This window comes from Oryctolagus cuniculus, chromosome 15, assembly GCF_051225735.1.
Source record: "Oryctolagus cuniculus isolate XC-2025 breed Fujian yellow rabbit chromosome 15, ASM5122573v1, whole genome shotgun sequence".
NCBI classification, from domain to species: domain Eukaryota; kingdom Metazoa; phylum Chordata; class Mammalia; order Lagomorpha; family Leporidae; genus Oryctolagus; species Oryctolagus cuniculus.
Genome location: NC_142881.1, coordinates 26,898,834 through 26,924,279, shown reverse-complemented (window position 1 = coordinate 26,924,279; position 25,446 = coordinate 26,898,834). Strand labels below are relative to the sequence as shown.

Here is a 25,446-nt window from a genome sequence, read left to right as displayed (position 1 = left end):
GGTTCATTCCCCAAATGGCTGCAACAGCCAGAGCTGGGCTGATCTGAAGCTAGAAGCCAGGAGCTTCTTCTGGGTCTTCCACATGGGTGCAGGGGCCCAAGGACTTGGGCCATCTTCCGCTGCTTTCCCAGGCCATTAGCAGGGGGCTAGATTGGAAGTGGAGCAGCTGAGACTCCAACCAGCGCCCATATGGGATGCCGGTGCTGCAAGCCACAGCACCAGCCCAGCAAATGAATTTGAATGGGTTTTGGCTTATCCTCATTAAAACTACTCCCTTTCCCAATATGAACTGTGAAGTTGAAGTTGATGTCTTTCGAACTTGAGTGTGTGGCTCTATCAGTTTGGTGTTTATGTTTTGGTTTGTGGTGGCTGTTTCAGATTGGGGCTTCTAAAAACACCTTACATGTGATAGTCAGCATTCAGTGTATGCTTTCAGATTGTGAGACACGCACGTTTATCCTGGGTTGGTAGTTTTAAGGGATACATGTTATTGTTTAGGCCCTTTTACTCATGTAACTACACAGGGAAAGTGAGCAGCCTAAGTTACTTCTACTCAGGAGAGATTCACAAGTCTTTTGTAGAAAAGTATATGGGATTCTGTTTGTAACGCAGGAAGCTACAGGCTGTGTCTGGGATCTCTATCTGAAATAGTTGAGGTAGTTTACGCTGGCAGTTTGCAGTTTGGTTCTTTGTTTTTTTTTGTTTTTTTGTTTTTTTTAAGATTTATTTTATTTGAAGGGCATGAATACAGAGAAAGAGAAGGAAAGAGAGAGAGAGAGAGAGATCTTCTATCCACTAGTTCACTCCCCAGATGGCTATATTGGCCAGGGTTGGGCCAGACCGAAACCAGGAGCTTCTTCCATGTCTCCCACATGGGTGCAGGGGCCCAAGCACTTGGGCCATCTTCCACTGCTTTCCCAGGCACATTAGCAGAGAGCTGGACTGGAAGTGGAGCAGCGGAACTCAAACCGGCATCCATATGGAATGCTGGCATTACAGACATCCTGCACTAGGGCCTCTGACACCCACATGGGAGATCTGGAAAAAGCTCTTGGCTCCTGGCTTCAGCCTGGCCCATCCCTGGCCATTGCAGCCATCTGGGGAGTGAACCAGCAAATGGAAGATCTCTCTCTCTCTTTGTAACTCTGACTTTCAAATAAATAAATAAATAAATAAATTTTAAAGTGAAATGTCTTTTAGGAGTGTGGAGTGTTTAAATGAACAAATCCACATGAAGAGCTCCACACAGTGAGTGATAAATACTCAGTGTTTTCAGAAACATTGTGATCTTTGTTTGCAATTCATTTAAATCTTGATGGCTGCTTTGAATGTTAGTGTTTCATTATGATTTTGTAGTTTTAATGTGCATCAGTGTGTACTGGTACATAGTGTGTTGGAAGGACAGTATCTAAAGTATTATGAAATCTTTTATTGTTGTTACACTAATGTCATTGCAGTAAAATAAACAAGCATTTTTTACAATAGTCCTCTTATATGCAAGGATATGACCAAAGTCCCCCAGTGGGAGCCGGAAGCCATGGATAGTAACAAACCCTGTATTTCCTATGTCTTTTCCTATTTGTGCATACCTATGATCAAGTTTAATTTATAAATTATGCACAGTAAGATTCACAATAATTGGTAATGAAGTAGAACAATTATAGCAATGTACTTTAATAAAAACTATGTGACCATGATTTCGTCTCTTAAAATACTTTATTGTATTGTCCTCACCCTCCTCCTTGTGATGATGTGAGATGATCCAAGGAAGCACTTTATAGCTTCTTGTGCTGTGGGGCCATTATTAAGTTAAAAAAATAAAATAATTATTTGGACAAAAGCACTGCTATATTATGCCAGTCAGTCTGATAACCAAGAAGGCATCTCAGTGACTAGCAGAGAGCATGTGCAGCATGGATACACTGGACAGGAGGAGGACGTGCATGTTGTGCAGGATGAGGCAAGGTTTCTTTTTATTATTATTATTATTTTAAAGATTTATTTGTTTGAAAGGCAGAGTTACAGAGGTGCAGAGGCAGAGAGAGAGAGAGAGAGAGAAAGAGAGATGTCTTCCATCCACTGGTTCACTCCCTAAATGGCTTCTATGGCCAGAGCTATGCCATTCCGAAGCCAGGAGCCAGGAGCTTCCTCTGGGTCTCCTATGCAAGTGCAGGGGCCCAAAGACTTGGGCCATTTTCTACTGCTTTCCCAGGCCACAGCAGAGAGCTGGATGGGAAGTGGAGCAGCCGGGACTCCAACCAGCACCCATTTGGGATGCCAGCACTGCAGGCAGCGGCTTTACCTGCTACGCCACAGTTCTGGCCCCCCTTTTATTTTTTAAAAAAGATCTATTTATTAAATTGAAAGAGTGGAGGTAGAAGAAGAGAGATTGAGATTGACATCTTCCATCTCTCTTCAGATGGCCACAACAGCCAGGGTTAGGTCAGGCTGAGGCCAGGAGCCAGGAACTCCATCCTGGTCTCCCACATGGGCAGCAGGGGCCCAAGTATTTGGGCCATCTTCCACTGCCTTCCCAAGCACACTAGCAGGAAGCTGGATCAAAAGTGGAGCAGTCAGGACTTGAGTTAGCATAAGGTTTCATCATGCTATTCACAATGGCACTCATTTTAAGGTTTATGAAATGATTCTGGAGTTTTCCATTTAGTACAAGGGTATGTCAAAAAGTTTGTGGGGGCCGGTGCCATGGCTCACTTGGTTAGTCCTCCACCTGTGGTGCTGGTATCCCATGTGGGCACCGGTTCTGGTTCTGGCTGCTCCTCTTCCAGTCCAGCTCTCTGCTGTGGCCTGGGAAGGCAGTGGAGGATGGCCCAGGTGCTTGGGCCCTGCACCCACATGGGAGACCGGGAGGAGGCACCTGGCTTCTAACTTCGGATGGGCGCAGTGCCGGCCGTAGTGGGGTGAACCACGTAGTGGGGGGTGAACCAACGGAAGGAAGACCTTTCTCTCTGTCTCTTTCTCTCACTTTCTATAACTCTACCTGCCAAATAAAAAAAAAAAGAGTTTGTGGAAAAAATGGAGTTAAAAGACAATGTGAGGGAATGTCTGCAGTGTCCACATCCCATATGGGCACCAGTTTAGGTCCTGGCTGCTCTACTTCTGATACAGCTCTCTGCTTAAGGCCTGGGAAAGCGGCAGAAGATGGCCCAAGTCCTTGGGCCCTTCCACTCATGTGGGAGACCCAGAAGCAGCTCCGGGCTCCTGGCTTCAGGTTGTTCCAGCTGTGGCCATTGCAGCCATTTGAGGAGTGAACCAGCAGATGGAAGACCTCTCTTTCTCTTTCTCTGCCTCTCTCTAAGTCAGCCTTTCAAGAAGGAAGGAAGGAAGGAAGGGAGGGAGGGAGGGAGGGAGGAAGAAAGATAAGGTGGGGTAGGCATTGTGATGCAGAAGGTTAGGGATGTGGGATGCTTGCATCCTACGTTAGAGTGCTGATTTGAGTGCCAGCTATTCCACTTCTGATCCAGTTTCCTACTAATGCATTCTGGAAAGCAGCAGATGGCTCATGTACTTGGGCCCCTGATGGAGAGCTAGGTTTCCAGGCTTCAGTCTGTCCTATCCCTGGCTGTTGTAAACTTTTAGGAAGTAAACCAGCAGATGGGAGATTCTCTCTCTCTCTCTCTCTCTCTCTCTGTCTCCTCTGTCATTCTGCCTTTCAAGTAGATGAAAACAAGTAAAAAAAAAACTTTTTTAAAAAAGACAATGCACATTTTCCACAAACTCTTTTAAGTACTCCTCTACTTTTGGACCTAAAACCATAATCGACAGACCTGCATGTGTGGGAGGGGCTGCTGTGGTGAGCAGCGCTGTTTGGTGTTCTTCTGTTGCATTTTCACCACAGAGATGCTACTGGGCACGTGTTGCTATATCTCCCCACCTGTGCATATTTATTTCTCTTTTTTTTACAATTGAAATTACACAGTGTTGTATCCTTTTTTTTTTGTCTCCCATTTAATATATGCCTTAAACTCAACACAGTTTTAAATGGCTACACAGAAACACCCAGTCGGATGGATCAGAGCATTCTTACTTCCGTGTTGTCCTTTCTGAACAAATAATGTAACCTCATGTAACACCATGCTGTGGTAACACATCACTGAGTAATTTGATTCTGCTGTTACAAACTTTTTCAACTTTTTTTTTTTTTTTTTTTGAGAGAGAGAGATATTCCATCCACTGGTTCACTCCCTAAATGGGACTGGCATAGGTTAAAGCTGGACCTCAGACTAAATCTGGGTCTCCCATGTGGACCCAATTACTTGAGCCATCATTGCTGCCTCCCATGGTCTTTATTAGCAGGAGCTGGAATCAGGAGTGGGACTGGACATTTAACTCAGGAATTCTTAATATGGGATGTGGGCATCCCAGCTCACAGTTTAACCGCTGGGCCAAATGCCGGACCAGATTCTGCCTCTTTAGCTCTTTAGCTGATAGTTAAACCTTTAGATGATAGTTAAACCAGGAAGTAGCTCTCATTTTAAGAAGAAGCGGGGGCGGGGTGTGGGCTGTGGCGTAGTGGGTAAAGCTGCTGCCTGCAGTGCCGGCATTATATATGGGCGCTGGTTCGAGACTTGGCTGCTCCACTTCTGTTCCAGCTCTCTGCCATGGCCTGGGAAAGCAGAAGATGGCCCAAGTCCTTGGGCCCCTGTACCCACGTGGGAGACCTGGAGGAAGCTCCTGGCTCCTGGCTTTGGATCTGCGCAGCTCCAGCTGTTGCGGCCATCTGGAGAGTGAACCAGCGGATGGAAGATCTTTCTCTCTCTGCCTCTCCTTCTCTCTCTGTGTAACTGTGCCTTTCAAATAAATAAATAAATCTTTTTTTTTTTTTGACAGGCAGAGTGGACAGTGAGAGAGAGAGAGACAGAGAGAAAGGTCTTCCTTTGCCTTTGGTTCACCCTCCAATGGCCGCCGCGGCCTGCGCGCTGCAGCCGGCGCACCGCGCTGATTCGATGGCAGGAGCCAGGAGCCAGGTGCTTTTCCTGGTCCCCCATGGGGTGCAGGGCCCAAGCACCTGGGCCATCCTCCACTGCACTCCCGGGCCACAGCAGAGGGCTGGCCTGGAAGAAGGGCAACCGGGACAGAATCCGGCGCCCCGACCAGGATTAGAACCTGGTGTGCAGGCGCCGCAGGCGGAGGATTAGCCTAGTGAGCCGCGGCGCCGGCCTAAATAAATAAATCTTTAAAAAAAGAAGCTAGGAATTTGAAAAGATTTAGTTATGGTCAAGGAGGTCTACTATATTTTTGGCAATAGTAACACATTTCAAGTACATTTCTTATAAAAAGAAATATTTAGATTTTTCAAAGGAAAATGTAAAGTGAGGAATTTTACATTGCTTTTGGCTACTGAGTTCAATAAGGTGCTTACCTTTTATTTAGCTTTTAATGGTAAAATTTTAAAAGTGATGTTAAATGATATGAAACTCCTGTTTTGAAGATACCACTTTTTGCAGTAGTTGGCGTAGCAGAATGGCCAAATGGTTCTGTTATGGTGACAAATAAGGTCTTTTAGAGCCAGATGGAAATTTTACAGGTTTCCTAAAAGGCTCTGTGGGGCAGGGGTTTGGTGCCGTGGTTAAGATGCTACTCGGGAGGCCCACATCCCATAATAGATCCCCAGCTCTACTCCCAATTCCAGCTTCCTGCTAATATGCACCTTGGGAGGCAGCAATGTCGGCCCAAGTACTTGGGTTCCTGTCACCTACATGACAGACCCAGATTATGTTCTGAGCTCCTGGCTTTGATCTGGCCCAGCCTCAACTGTTTTAAGCACTTTGGGACTGATGGAAGATTTCTCTTTGTCTCTCTCTGTCTGCCTTTCCAATAAATAAAAATTTTAAATACATAAAGACTATTTAATCATGCTAATTGAGAAATAGACATCTGACTTGAAATAAGGCACTTAAAAAATTTTTAGGGGGAAGAAAAATTACACCTTGATAAAGAGAGAAAGGCGGCCAGCGCCGTGGCTCACTAGGCTAATCCTCCACCTGCGGCGCCAGCACCCCGGGTTCTAGTCGCTGTTGGAGCGCCGGATTCTGTCCCAGTTGCCCCTCTTCCAGGCCAGCTCTCTGCTGTGGCCAGGGAGTGCAGTGGAGGATGGCCCAAGTGCTTGGGCACTGCACCCCATGGGAGACCAGGAGAAGCACCTGGCTCCTGGCTTCGGATCAGCGCAGTGCGCCGGCCGTAGTGGCCATTTGGGGGGTAAACCAACGGAAAGGAAGACCTTTCTCTCTGTCTCTCTCTCTTTTTCACTGTCTAACTCTGCCTATCAAAAAAATAAAAAAAGAGAGAAAGGCAAATTTAAAAAGCAAGATACCAATTTTTGCGTAATTTGCAAAAAATTTTTACTGGTAACATTTAGTGTTGACCTTGGTGTGAGGAGATGGGTGCTCTCACTGCTGGTGGGAATTGACACACCGTTTACAAAGAGAGAAACAGAATGTTTTCAAATTTTTCCAAAATTTTCTTCAATGAGCTCTTACTATTTAGTCAGAAAGAACTGAATAGTTGTTAATATAAAGTAATGATGTTGATCAAATGGCCCAGTATAGTTCACTTTGAATGGAGTTTTATGGGTCACAACATATTATACTTAATGGAAACAATTACTTGGTAGTATTTAATAATGCTTAACTTTATCTAGGAGCTGTTCATAAAAAAATGAAATCTCTCTTGTAGGTGAGTTTTCACATTTAGATGGGAAAAATGCACTCCCCGAGAGCTTGCATCTTAGATGATCAATTTAAATGAATTTTAAATGTCTTTGATGAGGACTTCCCAACTTCATCAACTCTGTGAAAAGTCTTCTGCCTTGCTTAGTACATGATATGATTAAGTAAAATGAGAAAAGAAGTAAGCAGTTCAAAAGGTGGAAACCTTTTAGGAGTAGGAAGAAGAAAAACCTCCATGACCTTGATGTTTGTTCCCCTGTTACTGCCACCCCCTCTCCTTGGCCTTGCCAAAATGCATAGTAACGTCAAGTGGCCCCTCTCCCTCCCTGTCCTTTCCTGTTGGCTAACTCTCTAGGTTCAAGTTCAGATAGCCATCGAGTGGAAGGGAGACCCTTTAAGAATGACTCTCCTCTAGACATCCAATATCATGTTTGTTCAGTTGGCTTGTCCAAACAATTTTTCTGTTTTCACCAGGGTAGTATCAACTTAACATGAAGATTAAAGCTGTTATCCATCTGCTTTATCTGCCGTTCTTAATTAGAACCTGATGACAGAAATCAACTTTGATTCAGGCTGATTGTTCCCAAAGAATCTTATTATTGTAGAGTTTTTTTTTTCTTTTTTATTAACCACATTGATTCTGAGCATCTATATGGCAGAAGTTTAGGGGAAAAAAGAAGTAATTCTGTTCATTTAAACATTTATTCAGCATTTGCTGTGCTAGATGCTGGGGGGCGTATTAAAGTTACTTGAAATCGGTAGAAAAGATAAAAAGCATGCACAGTAGTCATTTTAATACAGTGACATGTACTCAAAGGGACAGGCACAAAGTGTGTGGAGATTCGGGGGCAGCAGTTATTCTGGTCATGGAATACTATTTTTTGAATACCCTTTTAAAAATTAAACCAATGGCCCTCGTTTGCATGCTTTATTTTACTTTAGGGGAAATTTTGGAGGGAAGGATGACATGTTTGGAGACCAATTCTTGTAGGTTAGCAATGGACTTCAGAGTGGCTTAATGATTTTTAAAAAAACATTCTGCAAATATTGAGCCCACTCTCAGGGAGTTTGTAGTCTACCAGCTGCAATGAGATGCGCCCTTATGCATAAAATAGTGTACTATCGAAAGTTCCGAGCAGAAATAGCTACCTAGGCTAATCAGATATTCTTAGTGGAGCCTGGAGGGAGTAATCCTGGCCTCAGGGCCCTCTGTCGTTAGCAGGCAGAGCTGGTTCGCTGGCGAGACTCCCGCAGCCGCGGGGCTGGTGCGAGCCAGCCGGGAAGTCGGAACGGTGGTTCTGCCACTCGGTAAGATTTACCCAGCCTTTCCGTGTTTGTCTTCTCTCTCTTCCCACGGTTGTTGTTAGCGTTCAGTGTCAGACCTGGGGCTGTGGTTTGGAAGCAGCCTTGCCTCACGACTCAGCTGTGGAGAATTAGGGCCCTCGTGCGAGCGTTAACGGGGCGAGGCCTGTGGAAGGTGATCGGGCCGTCAGGGCTCCTGCGGGAAGGCGGCCTCGGCGGGTGCTGGCGCGCGGCGCCATGTTGGACGCGTTCGCCGTGTGCCTCAGCGGACGACCCCGGGGCTGCTGGTGAACCTCGCTGCCTCCCAAGCCGTGAGAAAGAAACCTCTGTCTGTGTGTAAAGCACCCTCCGTGGTACTCAGGGACTAAGACCTCGTGGGGCGCCTGCCGCGGCTCTCGGCCTGCAGGTTCCCTGTCTGGGCTGGCGTGGGGACCGACTGTTGACAGTGGAAGATTAAAAACACCTCGGCGTTCTTTTCCCTCCTGCCTCTGGAGCATGACCCTCTTATGCGCAAATTGACATGGTTTTTATCAATACGGTCACAAAGGAATAATGTAGGTCTCTAGTTCTTGGTAACGTCTGCGTCAGAAGACGGGCAGTGTTTCTCTGGCCACTTTCCGGGAAGCCGACCAGTTCTGCCTGTTTTACTAACTGAATACTTGCTGCTTACTCAACATTGATTTTTTTTTTTTCCCATTAAAGATTACCGGTAGATGACTGTTAGTTCCTTGTAGCAATTGCTTCACAGTTTTAAAGCTTATTTTCCAAGTCTCCAATCAGCTTCTATAGCTTTATTAGTGTTCGGTCTTTCTGTACTCTTTGAATCATTTTGGGGAGTGTTGAATTCCGTCAGACACAGTTGTGATCTCAGAAATAAACTGCATTGTTCTAGTCTTTTTGAAAATGAAAGCAGATAATTTTCACAAGTCGGTTAGTTGAGAAGTAGAAAAACTAAAGTCCAGCATTTGCGAAGCTGTGGAGTTACTAGGAAGTCTCGAAACTTGGGGGTCATTGCCCGTTCTGGTTCAGGTAGAGCGGCCAACACCAACACTGGCTAGGATAAGAGGGAGCCTGTCAGAGCTGAGGGGCTCGGCCTTCACCAGGATTAAGGTAGGAATCCCAGTAGAGATGGCATGCTTTCTAGTCTGAGATAATCATACTTGAAACTTGGCTTTGGTGGAGATACATGGAGCCCTGTTTTCCCTTCTGTTAGGGTCCGCTGTCTTCTGGTCTTGCACATTTCATACTCAGTGGCCAGAAGGATGTAATTGTGCATGGACCTGTGGTGTGTGGTTTCTGTACTTGCCTGGTTAAACTGGAAAAATTAGAATTAGAGGGTGGGAGATGGGATGGTATAAATTGTAAAAGTTCTCACGTTGGCCACTGTTCATGCCAATAAGAGGCTCTTGTTTAGATGCTGCCCATTCCCTGTGGGTTTTGTTACTGCAGCTATTCACCCAGTTCCTGTAATATGTGGGATGTAATAAAGAATAAATGAATAATGGACATGAGTTTATTACAGAATTAAAAGGTAGAGGCGACCAAGATAAATGTGGGGTACAGAGCTCTGGAAAGATTTCAGAGGAAGATGCGGTCTCCTTGGGAGTGAGGAGGGCTGGGAAACAGGCCAGGATGTGGAAGGGGAGCAGTCTCTGAAGGTGCTCCATTAGGGAAACCTTCTAGGGGTCTCTGGAACAAAGGCACAGAGAGTGCCTTTGGAGGTGATGGAGGCGCCTGGGAGAGTGCAGGCCATTGTGAGTACTCTGGTAGGTCTACCGGCCTTCTGGGGTCTCAATCTTAAAACAGCTCTTTGGAGGTATAATTAACATACCATAAAATCCACCCATTGTAAACGTATAATTCAGTGATTTTTGTTTTTTAAGTGAACTTAGAGTTGTGCAACCACTATCTTAGTCTAGTTTAAGGACATTTGCTTTGTCACCAGAAGTTTTTTCCTTTTGATTCATAGCCAAGCCCTACTTTTACCTCTAGCCCTGGGCAACCACTGATCTGTTTCTAAAGATTGACCTTGCTTAGGGATTTCAAATGAAAGAAATCGCATAATATATAGTCTTTCATGCCTGGCTTCTTTGACTTGACATGTTTTTGAGGTTTGGCCATGTTTAGCATGAGTCAGGACTTTGTCCCACTTACTGATTAGCTGTGTTCTATGATAGGATAAACCACATTCTGTGGATCGATTTGCTGTTTGACAGATGTTTGTGTCCGGACTTGGGACTTTTTTTTTTTTTTTTTAAAGATTTATTTATTTATTTGAAAGTCAGAGTTACACAGAGAGAAGGAGAGGCAGAGTCTTCCATCCGCTGGTTCACTCCCCGATTGGCTGTAATGGCCAGGGCTGTGCCATTCCGAAGCCAAGAGCTTCTTCCAGGTCTCCCATGTGGGTGCAGGGGCCCAAGGACTTGGTCCATCTTCTACTGCTTTCCCAGGCCATAGCAGAGCTGGATCAGAAGTGGAGCAGCCGTCACTGCAGGCGGCAGCTTTACCCACTACACCACAGCACTGGTCCCAGGACTATTATAAAGTTTCTATAGACATCTACACAAATGTCTTTGGTGGATATGATTTATTTCTCTTGAAGATACCTAGGAGAGAAATTGCTGGTTCATATACTAAGTATTCTTTTTTTAAGATTTATGCATTTATTTGAAAGCCAGAGTTACAAAGAAGCAGAGGCAGAGGGTAGGGGGAGGTCTTCTATGCACTGGTTCACTCCCCACATGGCTGCAATGGCCAGAGCTGGGCTGATCCAAAGCCAGGAGCTGTCCCATATGGGTGCAGGGGCCCGAGGACTTGGGCCATCCTCCACTGCTTCCAGGCATGTTAGCAGGGAGCCAGATCGGAAGTGGGGCAGGTGGGACTCAAACCGGTGCCCATACTGGATGCTGACGCTGCAGGCAGGGGCTTTACCGGCTATGCCACAGTGCTGGCCTGGTAAGTATGTTTTTAACTTTAAAAAAGACTCCAAACTGTTCTCCAAAAGGGCTACACCGTTTTATAAGCCAGCGATGTTTGAAGATTTCAGATTTTTTCATCTTTGTTAACACTTGTTGCCAGTCTTTTGCTTTTTAGCTACTCTAGTGGGAGAATAGTGGTTATCTTAAGGTTTTACTTTGTATTTTCCTAACTACCAGGAATCCCATTAATTAAAAGAATTTTTTTAAAAACTTACCTGAGAGGCAGAGAGAAAGAGTTCTTGTCTGTTACTTCACCCCTTAAATCCCTACAACAGCTGGAGTGCTGAAGCCAGGAGCACAACACAGACCAAGAACTCACTCAGGTCTCCTGCATGGGGGACAGGGACCCATCAACTTCAGCCATCACCTGCTGCCTCCCAGGGTCTGTACTGATGGGAAGTTGGAATTGGAACTGGAGTGGGGAATCAAACCCAGAAACTCTTCATATGGGATTTGGGCATCCTAACCAGCGATATCTTAAACTGCTAGTTTAAATGCCTGCCCCAGGAATCCATTTAATATTATAAATTCTGTCAGCTGTTAGAGAAAGCTCCTCTTTAATAGTGGTTCACTAAGGATATATTTGTAATATTCTAAAAAGAATATTTGAATATGACGAATCCAGACAATATTTTATTAGAGACTCCATTGGCTTGCTTGTTCTTACGTTTTTCTTTTTGAGAGTTGTTAGTTATGCTCTAATGCAAACTACTGTGTGCCCTAGGAATAATGTGTTTTTAATAGTTGAAAATAAAAGGATAGTATTTCTTGACATGTGGAAGATTCAGTGTCACAAATTTTGATTAGGACACAGCCGCACTCATCTGTTACGTATTGTCTGTGGCTGCTTTTGTACTGTGTGACAAGAGCTGAATAGTCGTGGTAGATTGTATGGCCCACAAAGCCTAAAATATGTTCTGACTCTTCATGGAGAAGGCTTGCCGACCCCCACTCTTACCTATTCCAGATGTTTCCTCGGTTCAGAAAAGATATTACTGTTGACTGTTCTGGTTCAGTTCCTGCGATGCTTCTCCAGTTTGTTACCGGGAAACCCAAGTTCATTTCCAGACTGTCAGCCTGGAAGGGAAGATAACTGCAGTTAGCTAATGTGCTCTCGCTTGGCAGTGGCTCTGGTTAGAAGGGTGAGGAGGGACTCCCTGGAACCAAATAGGAAAGGCTCCCAGTGGACAAAGAGACGGAAATGGGACTCTTCCAGATGAAGGTGTCATGCTAACCATTTGTACCAAGTTTGATGCAGTGTAGCATAAATACTTCCAACCAATTTACAAAGAATTTTTTAAGAGATGTAGTTACAAAAATTAAGGCAGTAGGAAAATATTTAAAGTAAGGGTTAGGGCTGTCTCCCAGCCACACATTTTGCTCTTAATAGTTACTAGTGTCAGGAATTTGGTCTTTGTACTTGTAGAGTTTTGTCCAGATATGAATATTCTCAGTTGGATTTTGTGGTAAGTTTTTTTTTTTTTTTTTTTTTTTTTTTTTTGACAGGCAGAGTGGACAGTGAGAGAGAGAGACAGAGAGAGAAAGGTCTTCCTTTGCCGCTGGTTCACCCTCCAATGGCCGCCGCTGCAGCCGGCGCACCGCGCTGATCCTGGCAGGAGCCAGGAGCCAGGTGCTTTTCCTGGTCTCCCATGGGGTGCAGGGCCCAAGCACCTGGGCCATCCTCCACTGCACTCCCTGGCCATAGCAGAGAGCTGGCCTGGAAGAGGGGCAACCGGGACAGAATCCGGCGCCCCAACCGGGACTAGAACCCGGTGTGCCGGCGCCGCAAGGTGGAGGATTAGCCTATTGAGCCACGGCGCCGGCTCGGTAAGTTTTTTTACAAATGAAATTGTGTACTTACTGTCATAAAATGAAGGTTTTAAAAACTTGGCTTTGTCTATGCATTTGTATAGATTTACCATATTTTCAGAGCTGCACAGTGTTTCTTCGTATGATCTCCATGATTTAACTGTTGGCAGTTGTGAGTTCTTGCTGATGCAGGTAATGCTCATATGCTTCAGTTAGCCCTGCCATCGCTGTTTATGTTCATCTTTAACATTGACTGTTTGATAAATGAAAATAGCTCATTGTCATCATTAGTACTTCTGAAGTGAGACTAAACATTTTTCTTATGTTTATTAGCTGTTGTGCTTTGATAACTTGTCTATTCTGTTTGTTTTCTTTTGGGTTGCTTGAGTCTTCTAAATAATATAGATATTAACTCTTTTCAAATATATAAACCTTTAAAAAAAAAAAAGTTACACTGAGAGGGGAGAGACAGAGAGAGAGAGAGGTCTTCCATCCACTGGTTCACTCCCCAATTGGCTGCAAAGGCCGGAGCTGTGCCAATCCGAAGCCAGGAGCCAGGAGCTTCTTCTGGGTCTCCCATCTGGGTGCAGAGGCCCAAGGACTTGGGGCAACTAATACTGCTCTCCCATACATAGCAGAGAGCTGAATTGGAAGTGGAGCAGCCGGTTCTCGAACTGGTGCCCATATGGGATGCTGGTGCTTCAGGTCAGGGCGTTAACCTGCTGCACCACTGCACCACTGCACCAGCCCCTAGATATTAACTCTTAATCTGCCAAGTATTTTCTTATTTATGGTAGAATTTTTTTCCATCCCTTTTAATTAGAACTGTGATCTGGGGCCAGCGCCGTGCTGCACTAGGTTAATCCTCTGCCTGCGGCACCGGCATCCCATGTGGGCGCCGGTTCTAGTCCCGGCTGCTCCTCTTCCAATCCAACTCTCTGCTATAGCCTGGGAAAGCAGTAGAAGATGGACCAAATCCTTGGGCCCCTGCACCCGCGTGGGAGACCTGGAAGAGGCTCCTGGCTCCTGGCTTTGGACTGGTGCAGCTCCAGCTGTTGCGGACAATTGGGGAGTGAACCTCTTACTGTCTGTAACTTTACCTCGCAAATAAATAAATAAAATCTTAAAAAAAAAAAAAAAACTGATCTTTTTGTTAGAGAATGAAGGGAATGGTGCTGGTTACACCTGTGTTCATTGAATTCCTGTGACAAATTGGTAAGGAAGGAATCCATGCAGTTGAAAAGAAAAACTTGTACCTTGGACCCTGGGAGAAAAATCAAGTGTTTCTATCTAGAACTATTGTGTTAAAACAAAGCAAAAACTGTTGGCCATATTTCACTGATTGTAAGTCATACATTCCCCCCCCCCCACACACACATTTCAGTAACTATAAAATTGGAGTGTTAGCATGTCATAGTTCTTTTGGCTGCATTTTAGGTTTCTTAATACTATGATAAGTAATGGTTCATCTTAAAGTTATCTTAGATTCAGTGAAACAGAATTTTCTGTTTTTTAATCTAGAGCCTATCAATATAATTTTCTTATTGGTCTTCATATTTAAGTTTATAAATTTTAATTAGTTTTTAACAGATTTAGTGAGGTTTGAGGATAAAAATCTTTGAGATTTTTAAAAATTTATTTGAAATTCAGAAGTACACACAGAGAGGAGTGGCAGAGAGAGGGAGGGGGAGGGAGGGGGAAGGGGAGGAAGGGGAAAAAGAGGTCTTCCATCCCCTGGTTCGCTTCCCCAGTTGGCCACAACGGCCCACAGCTGGGCCGATCCAGAGCCAGGAGCCAGTAGCTTCTTCCGGGGCCCATATGGGATGCTGGCACTGCAGACCCAGCCCTGTGTAGATAAAATTCTAAGAACTAATGATTGTCTCTTTGTCCTTCCCTTCCCTCCTCTCTCCCCCTCTTTCCCTCTTTCTCCTAGTCTTGATATTCTTGAATGGTCTCTTTCCTTTGATGTTTTTTTCTTTTCTAATTACTTTCATAAATTACTGCCAGATTAACTTCCCAAAATGTGATTCTCATTAGATCACTAGTTTATAGTGATTGTAATAGTAAATAACTATAGGAAAATCCAAACTTCTTAGCATTTCGTTTTGGATTCTTTGAATGGATTTACTAGTCTGTCTCCCCAACCTCCTTTTTTCTTTTTCTTTTCTTTTTTCTTTCTTTTTTTTTTTTTTTTTTAATTTATTTGAAAGGTAGAGCAGCAGAGAGGGAAAAGCAGAGAGAGATCTTCTAATCACTTGTTTACTTCCCAAACAACCACAATGATTGGACTGGGTCATGCAGAAGCCAAGAGCCTGGAGCTCTGTCTAGGTCTCCCACATGGGTTCAGTGGCCCAAACACTTGGGCTGTCTTCCACTGCTTTCCCAGACACATTAGCAGGGAGCTGGATCAGAAAGGTAGCAGCCATGACTTGAACTGGTGCTCTAATAAGGGATGCTGGCATTGCATGTGGCAGCTTCACCCACTGTGCCATGTTGCCTTGGCTTTCCAGCCACCACCATGACTACCAGCACCACCACCTCCTCTTTTTTAAATTTAAAGACAGAGGGAGATACCTTGCATCCTCTGATTGACTTCCCAAATGGTTGCAGTAGCCAGGCCTGGGGCCCTGGGGCCAGGCTGAAGCCATGAACCTGGACCTCCATCTGAATTTCCCACATGAGTGGCAGGGGTCCAGGCATCTGGACCATCTGCTGCTTTGCCTGGCACATTAGCAGGGAGCTGGATAGGAATCGAGCAGCTGAGACTTGAACCTGCATTCATACAGGTGGTGGCTTAATCCACTGTGCCACATTGCTGACCCCATCCCCAATTTTCTTTTAACGCATCTTCATGTATGTCAATTTGTCAGTAAGGTAACAGTGTCTTTCATATGTGTCACTGTTTTTGTTTTTCATCCTCTGTATTTGCTTGTTGAACACTTACTTACTTCTCAGTATCTTTGCCTGTTTAAATGCTACACATTCTTTACAGCTCACCTTTTCTGTCACCCATGTCCTTTATGCAGTTACTGCTGATATTACTGGATGTGAAAGATAACTATTGAAAATGAGGGTTCTGGGCCGGCGCCGCGGCTCACTAGGCTAATCCTCCGCCTTGCAGCGCCGGCACACAGGGTTCTAGTCCTGGTCGGGGCGCCAGATTCTGTCCCGGTTGCCCCTCTTCCAGGCCAGCTCTCTGCTGTGGCCAGGGAGTGCAGTGGAGGATGGCCCAAGTGCTTGGGTCCTGCACCCCATGGGAGACCAGGATAAGTACCTGGCTCCTGGCTTCGGATCAGCGCGGTGCGCCGGCCGCAGCGCGGCGGCCATTGGAGGGTGTACCAACAGCAAGGGAAGACCTTTCTCTCTGTCACTGTCCGCTCTGCCTGTCAAAAAATAAAACAATAAAAAAGAAAATGAGGGTTCTGGTACTGTAGCATTAGCGGGTTAAGCCAGCATCCCATGTGGGTACTGGTTCGAGTCCTGGCTTCTCCGCTTCTGATCCAGCTCCCTGCTGATGTGCCTGGGAAAGCAGCAGATGATTTCATGAGTCCTAGGGCCCCTGCACCCACGTGGAAGACCTGGAAGAGCTCTTGACTTCTGCCTGGCACACTCCTGGCTGTTGTGGCCGTTTAGGGAGTGAACCAGTTGATGATAGACCTTGCTGTCTCTCCCTCATTCTCTGTAACTGCCTTTCAAATAAATAAGATAAATCTTAAAGATTTTATTTATGAGAGGTACAGTTATAGACGCACAGAGGGAGGGAGGGAGAGGGATCTTCCATCTGCTGGTTCATTCCCCAAGTTCATGCAATGGCCGGAGCTGGCGCTGCAGGTGGAGGCATGGCCTACTATGCCACAGTGCCGGCCCAATAAAATAAATCTTAAACAAGAGTATTTTAGGTATTGGAGATGGGGTTATAGTTTCCTTTTCTTACTCTGATTGTGGCTTTGGAGAAGCATTGAATTCTGCTGAAAGCGTCTCTGAAGGATTCCCTTTCACTTGAGATGGAGAAACTGGAGGGATGTGTGGCATAGAATGTGTGGCCCTGCAAGTAGGTAAGCTGAGCAGATTTTACCCCAAATGCAGATGAAGGGAAAATGTAAACACAAAAGATTGAAAGAGGATTTATACCCTAAAGTTCTAAGGAATAAAACTAAGACCAGTGGATGAAAGCCCAGGAGGAAGAACATGCTCAGTTGAAGGAATAATTTATTATGAAAGCCATGTAGTCAGGGCGTGTAAGATGATGGACTTCCTGTTGGTAGGGGTGTGAAGGCATCGGTTGAACGATTATTTGGCAGCCATATTTGAGGGGGTTTAAGTTGAATCACAGCTACACCCTTTTCTCATTACAAATGGGAATGGCAAGAAACATTAAAAATTGAAAGTGGCACTCAAAATTTTAAGATTTATTTTTATTTGAAATAATTACAGAGAGAGGTAGAGAGAGAGGTCTTCCATCCACTGACTCACGCCCCAAATGGCCACAATGGCCGGAGCTGAGCCGATTCAAAGCCAGGAGCATGTTCCGGGTCTCCCACGTGGGTGCAGGGTTCTAAGGACTTGAGCCATCTTGTACTGCTTTCCCAGGCCAGAGCAGAGAGCTGTATTGGAAGAGGAGCAGCCGGGACTAGAACTGGTGCCCATGTGGGATGCCAGCGGTTTAGGCTGGGACTTTAACCCACTGCACCACAGCACTGGCCCCGGCACTCAAATTTTAATATACTGTCATGATGTGACATGTCATCGAATTTTACTCTGCTCTGGCAGTAACGCCTTTACAGAGCAGGAGCTAGCACAGACACTTCAGCCTTCCATGGCATCGTCGTGATGATCAGCTGGATGGGGAAGCTGCTTGAGCAGGTATGTGGGAGTGGCCTGAGGCTAGAATTAGAAGGAAAAAAAGCCTTCCTCAGAATGACAGCATCTCTTCATCAATTATAAAATTACACGAACTTGCAAACTCTTCTGTGTACACTGATAAGTCAGGAGGTGCTATACACCAAGGTCTTCGTAAAACTGATAGCTGGGGCTGGTGTGGTACAGTGGGTTAAGCTCCCACTTGGGATGCCGGTGTCCCATGTCAGAGTGCTGGTTCTAGTCCTAGCTTTACCACTTCCAATCCAGATCCCTGCTGATATGCCTACGAAGGTAGGGGATCAGGTACTTAGGCCCTTCCCACCTATGTAGGAGAGCAGGGTGAAGCTCTTGGCTCCTAGCTTTGACCTGGTATAGACCTGGCTGTTGGGGACATTTGGGGAGTAAACCAGCAGATGGAAAAGCTTGCTCTCTTTCCCCTTCTCTTTATTACTCTGCCTTCAAATATAAAAAATAAATAAATCCTGAAACTAAAAAACTGAGTAGGGGCCAGCGCTATGGCATAGTGGGTAAAGCTGCTGCCTCCAGTGCTGGCATCCCATATGGGCACTGGTTCAAGTCTTGGCTGCTCCATTTCCAATCCAGCTCCCTTCTGTGGCCTGGGAAAGCAGTAGAAGATGGCCCAACTCCTTGGGCCCCTGCACCGGTGTGGGATTCCCGGAAGATGCTTCTGGCTTTAGATCGGCTCAGTTGCGGACAATTGGAGTGAACCAGTGGATGGAAGACTCTCTCTCTCTCTCTGCTTCTCCTCTATCTGTGTAACTCTGACTTTCAAATAAATCTTAAAAAAAAAAAAAAAACTGAGCAGATTCTGTAGTATGCTAAAATTGGGGTGTCTGTGTTGGTAGGACCTATGAAACACTTCTTTGGCACAGGGTCTGCAAGCCAGTGCAAGCCAGTGCACTAAGCAGTTAACCTCTAAGAATCCCTTCCAATTGTGAAATTCTTTGGTGTATTCTTTGTAGTGAATGCTAGGAAGTGGTTTAAGGTTATGGAGAATCAGAAGCATAGCCAATTAAAACTATAAGAAAATTTAGTTGGATTCTAATTGGCCCCTCTGGAGTTTGGCCACACTTTGAAGCTCATAATTGCAACCAAGATAGCAGTTTGAAATATGTCTTTACCATCAGGGAGAAGATACTGTGGCAGATGTCCCTAGGGGCACCACAGGCCACTTTTAGTCTTAAGATATTCCTGTCTCTTGCAAGACACTCACTTGATCCTTTAACTTGAGAATCCTTGGTGTTCTTGGGAGGAGAGAAATTTGGAAGGAGTGATTAATGGAAATTATGAAGGTAAGTGTAAAGTCATTGAGCAAACTAAAGGGTTTAGAGGCTGAAGAACTTGAAGTAGTCTGAGCCCAGAATAGACTAAAATAGGCATGTTAGTGCTAATTTCATTTCAAATTTGCAAAATCTTCTGGGAGATAGATTTAAAAGAGAAAGCAGATGTGAGCAGAAACTCAGGATTAGTGAAAAGAATAACATATCCGAGTAAAGCAGAATTGAAGTCATAGGCGGATTGTCACTCATCCTTTGTATTTCAGCTCTTCCTGAACCTTCAAGTCAGTGTTAGGTGCCTATCTTGGCACTGTTAACATTATGCCTGTTATAACGTGTATTCCCTTGCATAGCAATTGGTTGGATGTTTTCAGACCCTCTACCATAAGCTTTTAGGAGACAGGGATGATGATGATATTTTTAGACTCAAGATTTGGATGTATGTAATGGCTTAATAAATGTTTGAATGAATAAACAGTAACCCTTTTACTTCTCTTTCGTTGTGCTACTGTCTTGTCTTGGCACTTCCCCATCGTGCGACTTGTCCTGGCTGTTAAAAAATCTGAGCTTGTGTATGGAGGGGTGGTGCTGCTATTGTGGCGTAGCAGGTTAAGCTGATGCCAGTGACACCAGCATCCCATATGGGCATGGGTTCAAGACCTGGCTGCTCCACTTCTGATCCAGCTCCCTGCTAATGCTCCTGGGAAAGCAGCAGAGGATGACACAAGTGCTTGGGCATCTGCACCCACGTGGGAGAGCTGGATAGAGTTCCAGGCTCTTGGCTTCTGCCTGGCCCAGCCCTGGCTATTATAGCCATCTGGGGAATGAACCATTGGATGGAAGATCCTGCCTTCCCTCTTCCCTCCCTATCTCTAACTATGCCTTTCAAATAAATCTTAAACCAGACAAGCTCATTTTTGCATGCTGGTAATTGGTCATTAGCTATTGGGAGTAGGGAGACTCATTATATGACTCCATAATAAAGGTTTTCAACAAGACAATCTCTATGAAAGTACTTTTATGAGGAATTGTTACCATCTGACTTCAGAGGGGGAAACCTCTTACAGCTTAGTTAGGGCAAACTCCGAATACTCCCTCACGGATGTATGGTTTTTCAAGCCGTGGATCCCAATGTTTAGGGAACTTTGAGGATTTTTTAGCTTCCTTATAAAAATATTTTAAAAATCAATTTATTTCAAAATTATAAGTATAATCTGGGTCATCTGAAAGAGCATATTGTCATTGAAACCTGTCATGTGGTTTTTGGATCCAGAGTCACATGATAATATTGTATAGAAAGACTTAATACAATGCTGTTTTTGTGCTTCATGACTGTAAATACATACTACATAAATGAAGATTTTTACAAAACTTAAACATAAGAAAATGTGTATGAGAGTATTGGAGTATGAGTTGTTTGAATTGGTACAATGTTCACTTTGTGAACAGTAGTTTAGTTTTAACAGAACAATATTACTAATCTCGTTAATTTGCTATTAATTTGAATACTCAGTCCTACCTGAGGACCCCTTGCAGATACCGAAAGCTGATATCCAAGTCCCTTGTGGAGGTGGACACTATGGAGCAATGGTTTAAGTCAAGGCTTGAGACACCTACATCCTGTATTGGAGTGCCGGTTCAAGTCCTGGCTACTCTGCGTCTGATCCAGCTTCCTACTAATGCATCCTGGGAGGCAGCCGGTGCTGGTTCAAGTGCTTGTGCTCTGCCAACCACATGGGAGACCTTAATTTAGTTCAGGTTTGGCCTGGGCCAGCATCAGTCATTGCAGATATTTGGGGAGTGAACCAGTGGATGGAAGACTTCTCCCCCTCCTTCCAACTTAAGTAGATGAAAATATACTTTTAGGGGCCGGTGCTGTGGTATAGCAGGTAAAGCCGCCACCTGCAGTGCTGGCATCCCATATGGGTGCCAGTTCAAATCCCAGCTGCTCCACTTCGGATCCAGCTCTCTGCTGTGGCCTGGGAAAGCAGAAGAAGATGGCCCAAGTCTTTGGGCCCCTGTACCCACATGGGAGACCTAGAAGAAGCTTTAGGCTCCTGGCTTTGGATAGACGCAGCTCTGGCCATTGCAGCCAATTGGGGCGTGAACCAGCGGATAGAAGACCTCTCTCTCTCTCTGCCTCTCCTTCTCTCTCTGTGTAACTCTGACTTTCAAATAAATCTTAAAAAAAAAAAAAAATCTAAAAGAAAATAAACTTCTATCCTTGGTGTAGTGTTTGCATGTAACAGAACCTCTGAGTATTCTAAAGTATCTCTAGATTACTTAGAATAACTAATTGAATGTAATGCTGTATAAATAATTGTTACACCATATTGTTTAGGGAAAGACAAAAATCTGTACGTGTTCAGTACAAATAGTTTTTTCTCAAAAAACTTCCATTCATGGTTGAGTGAATCTGGGGTATGGTGAATCTGTGGATTTGGAAACATGGATATGGAGGATTTTTATTTCATTGTTTCTGCTTCATTTATAAGAGTTTTAAGTTCCTCATTTTGGGGACTGGTGCTGTGGCATAGTGGGTAAAAGCTGCCGCCTGCAGTGCCAGCATCCCATATGGGCACAGTTCAAGTCCCAGCTGCTCCACTTCTGATCCAGCTCTCTGATTTGGCCTGAAAAAGCAGTAGAGAATGGCCCAAGTCCTTGGGCCCCTGCACCCATGTGGGAGACCTGGAAGAGGCCCCTGGTTTAGGATTGGCGCAGCTCCAGCAGTTGCTGCCATATGGGGAGTGAACCAGCAGACCTCTCTCTGTGTGCCTCTGCCTCTCTACAACTTTGCCTTTCAAATAAATAAATCTTTAAAAAAAAGATGATTGCTGGGTTTTGCTCAGACTTAACATTGGGAATATTTTTATTTGTAAGGACTCAGATTTGGGCCAATGTTGTGGCATAGTTGGTAAGGCCATCACTTGCAATGCCAGCATCTCATGTGAGTGCTGGTTTATGTCCATCTGGGGAGTGAACCTGCAGATGGAAGATTGATCTCTGTCCTTCTCTCTGCAACTCTGACTTTGAAATAAATGAATTAAAAACCAAAAACCCTCACATGAGAAACACTTCCATTAAATACAAAGAAATCCAACCCCAGTTGTAACCTTTGTGGCCTGAGTTACAGGTACATTAGTTGGGGAGATAATTTGGACTTGAGAGGCTTCCATTCTTTTCCAGACATTCTGTAGGAGTATGGAAAAGTAGTACCCAAGGCTATATGAAGTGTGGTTTCAGATACTGTCTGGTATTTTTATTTTAAATTTTGTATTCAAAAGAGAAAGCATCCCTACTACTCACAACAGCTGGGGCTGGACTAGGCTAAAACCAGGAGCCAGGAGCAGAATCCAGGATTCCCAGATGGGCAGCAGGGACTCAAGTACTTGGGCCATCACTTACTGGGTCCCAGGGTGCACATTAGCAGGTAATTTGAGTCAAAAGTGAGCTGAGACCTGAACCCAGGTACTCTGATAGGAATTCAGACTTCTAAAACATTGTCTTTAACTATTGTGCCAAGTGCTCTCCCCATAGGTTGCTTAAAGATGTTCTATAGTGAAGATATCCCAGTGTAGGAAATTAGAGGTCTCACAGATTATAAAAGGGTCAGGAAAAGAGAAAAATCAAATAGACTGAATTCTAGAGCTGAAATGCCTAAATAGTAACCAATAATTATTTAAATTCTAATTGAAGTTAAGTAAAATTCAAATGTTCCGTAGTTGGATTGGACACATTGCACATTGCTTTTGTAGACACATGTGCCTAACAAGTATTGTACTAGCGTAAAATCAGACCATCTCTACATAGGGCCACTTAGGATGATGCTGGAAGTCAGCGTCATAGAGGGAGTGGCAGTGTGGAGGTGAGAAGGCACCAGTGAGGAGCGTAGCTGAGCAGGAGGGGTGAGGCTGACAATCTGCAGGGCGCGCCTCCTTGGAGCTCTTAGAGTGGACAAAAGAGGTACAAGGAAGAACTCAAACTCTAGGTGATCTCATCCAGGCCCTTGTTTTTGTTATTTTGGTCTTGTTTTTAAATGAACTTTTAATTTTATAATAGATTTACAGAAAAGTTGTGAAGATAATACTATTACCACTCACTGTCCCTGGTGTGGTGCACTTGTCATAATTGATGAACCAATACTGATAGGTTCATGTTATATTCAGATTTCATTATTTTTACCTGTGTCCTTTTTTTCTCAGATCCCATTTGGGATACTGCGTTACATATTATAGACAAGCCTTATTAGGTTTTTCTTGTTTTTGCTGACCTTGACAATTTTAAGGAGTGCTAGTTGGGTATTTTGTAGAATGATATGTCTAATGATTTATCAGGATTTGAGTCTTTTGGATTAAGACCACAAAGTAAAGCGGCACTCTCATGACCTCCTAGCACCTACCATCAACATGATTCACACTGTCAAAGTTGACCCTTGTCAGCTCCTTGGTTCTCAGACTGTGTGCTTCTGCTGACAACGCCCAGATTTATTTTACAGCCCAGACTCTTCAACTTCAGATTCGTATCCAGCTGTGTCTATCTGCTCTGCTCAGTTGGGAGCTATCCCAAACATAAGATGTTCGCCACAATGCGTAATTGCTGCAGTGGTTCCGATTTCCATGAATGGCACTCCTTCTCCAGTTGCCAGGGGAAAATGTTAGTGTCTTCCTTTACTCGTTAATTGTACTCACTGTTTGGTGCAATCTGTCAGGAAATCCTGCTCTACCCAGAGTATTTCCAGCAAATAGAATGCTCCATACCTTGTTTACCTCTGAGCCTCCTTCATTTTACACAGGCCTATTATGTTAGCTTCCTAATTGGTGTTTCATCCTTGCCTCCTTGTAATTATTTCTCACTCAGCAGTCAGTTACCTAGAAGAGACAGATCTTCCATCCGCTGGTTCACTCCCCAAATGGCTGCAACGGCTGGGCCGGTCTGAAGCCAGGAGCTTCTTCCAGGTCTCCTACCTGGGCGCGGGGACCCAGGGACTTGGGCCATCTTCATATGCTTTCCCAGGCTCATTAGCAAGGAACTGGATTGAAAGTGGAGCAACTGGGACTCGAAGTGGCGCCCATATGGGATGCTGGCACTGCAGGCCATAGATTTACCCATTATGCCACAGAGCTAGTCCCCCAGAATATCATTGAAAAGCCCCACTTTAACACATAGAAAATGGGTTTTGCAAACTGGTCTCGTCTATGTAATCAGCGCCAGAGTGAGAAATAATAGTCCCAGCAACTCCTCCCTCCCATCTCGTGTCACTGTCACATCCCCTGAAGAGGGACTGCTGGGTGGACTTGTAGGAGAACAGGCTAGCTTTGTCTGCTTCTGTTTCTTGTAAATAGAAACATACAATACGCAATTCTTTAGCATCTCGCTGCTTTTATATAATGGTGTGTGTATGAGAGAGAAGGATGGATTTTCATCTGTGAAATTGTAATGGTTTTTTTCTCCTTGCTGTATACTGTTCCATTGTGTTAATATTCCATAGTTTATCTATCCTACTAGCAACGGGTATTCAGGACATTTGCTCTTTTTGGCTTTTAGGAATCGTGCTGCTGTGAACATTCTAGTACATGTCTTTTGGCAAATACATATATGCGTTGATGTTGAGTGTATACATTGAAGTAGGATTTCTGGTTCGTGGGTTCATATATGCAGAGGTTCAGCCTTAGTATGTATTTCCAAATAGTTTGACAAACTGAACCCTACCAAGGGATCATTTTAAAAACATAAGTGAACTGCTATTATTCCTCATTTGAAAATCTGTCAGTAGTTTATTAACTCCCTTAGAATAATATCTAAAATTCTTAGAGTTGGAAGTAAGGCCCTGTAAAACCTGGTGTCCCTACTGTATTTTTAATATGCTGAGCACACTTTTATCTTGGGACATTTTTTTTTTTTTTTTTTTTGACAGGCAGAGTGGACAGTGAGAGAGACAGACAGAGAGAAAGGTCTTCCTTTTGCCGTTGGTTTACCCTCCAATGGCCGGCACGGCCGGTGCGCTGCAGCCGGCGCACCGCGCTGATTCGATGGCAGGAGCCAGGTACTTATCCTGGTCTCCCATGGGGTGCAGGGCCCAAGTACTTGGGCCGTCCTCCACTGCACTTCCCTGGCCACAGCAGAGGGCTGGCCTGGAAGAGGGGCAACCGGGACAGAATCCGGTGCCCCGACCGGGACTAGAACCTGGTGTGCCGGCGCCGCAAGGTAGAGGATTAGCCTAGTGAGCAGCGGCGCTGGCCTTATCTTGGGACTTTGGCACTAACTGCTCCTTCTATTTCATTTGTTCATCTGCACTATGTCTGTATGGCCTGCTCTGTTTATTAGATCCAGGTGTCTGTTTATGTTACCAGTATATGTTAAATAGCCCAACCTATCCATGTCTGTCTCTCTATCTTGAATTCTTTTACTCACTGGCATGAATTACCTGGCATATGTATTTATGACTTGTATTAAGTATATTGAAAGTGAATAATATGTATATATTGTGCATGTGAAACATGTTTGTCTCCCCTA

At 44.7% G+C, this 25,446-nt stretch overlaps 1 protein-coding gene across 10 annotated transcripts in view; it reads left to right on the top strand.

Moving 5' to 3' along the window:
- CNNM2 (cyclin and CBS domain divalent metal cation transport mediator 2) overlaps positions 1-25,446 on the top strand; it is a 184,369-nt gene that overhangs the window by 39,687 nt on the left and 119,236 nt on the right. Inside the window, exon 2 of one of the 10 annotated variants that reach the window (XR_016221950.1) lies at positions 12,473-12,793. The exons of the other annotated variants lie outside the window; for them this stretch is intronic. The gene's annotated coding sequence lies outside the window, so the exon portion shown is untranslated. The remainder of the gene's footprint in view (positions 1-12,472; positions 12,794-25,446) is intronic. 10 annotated transcript variants of the gene reach the window in all.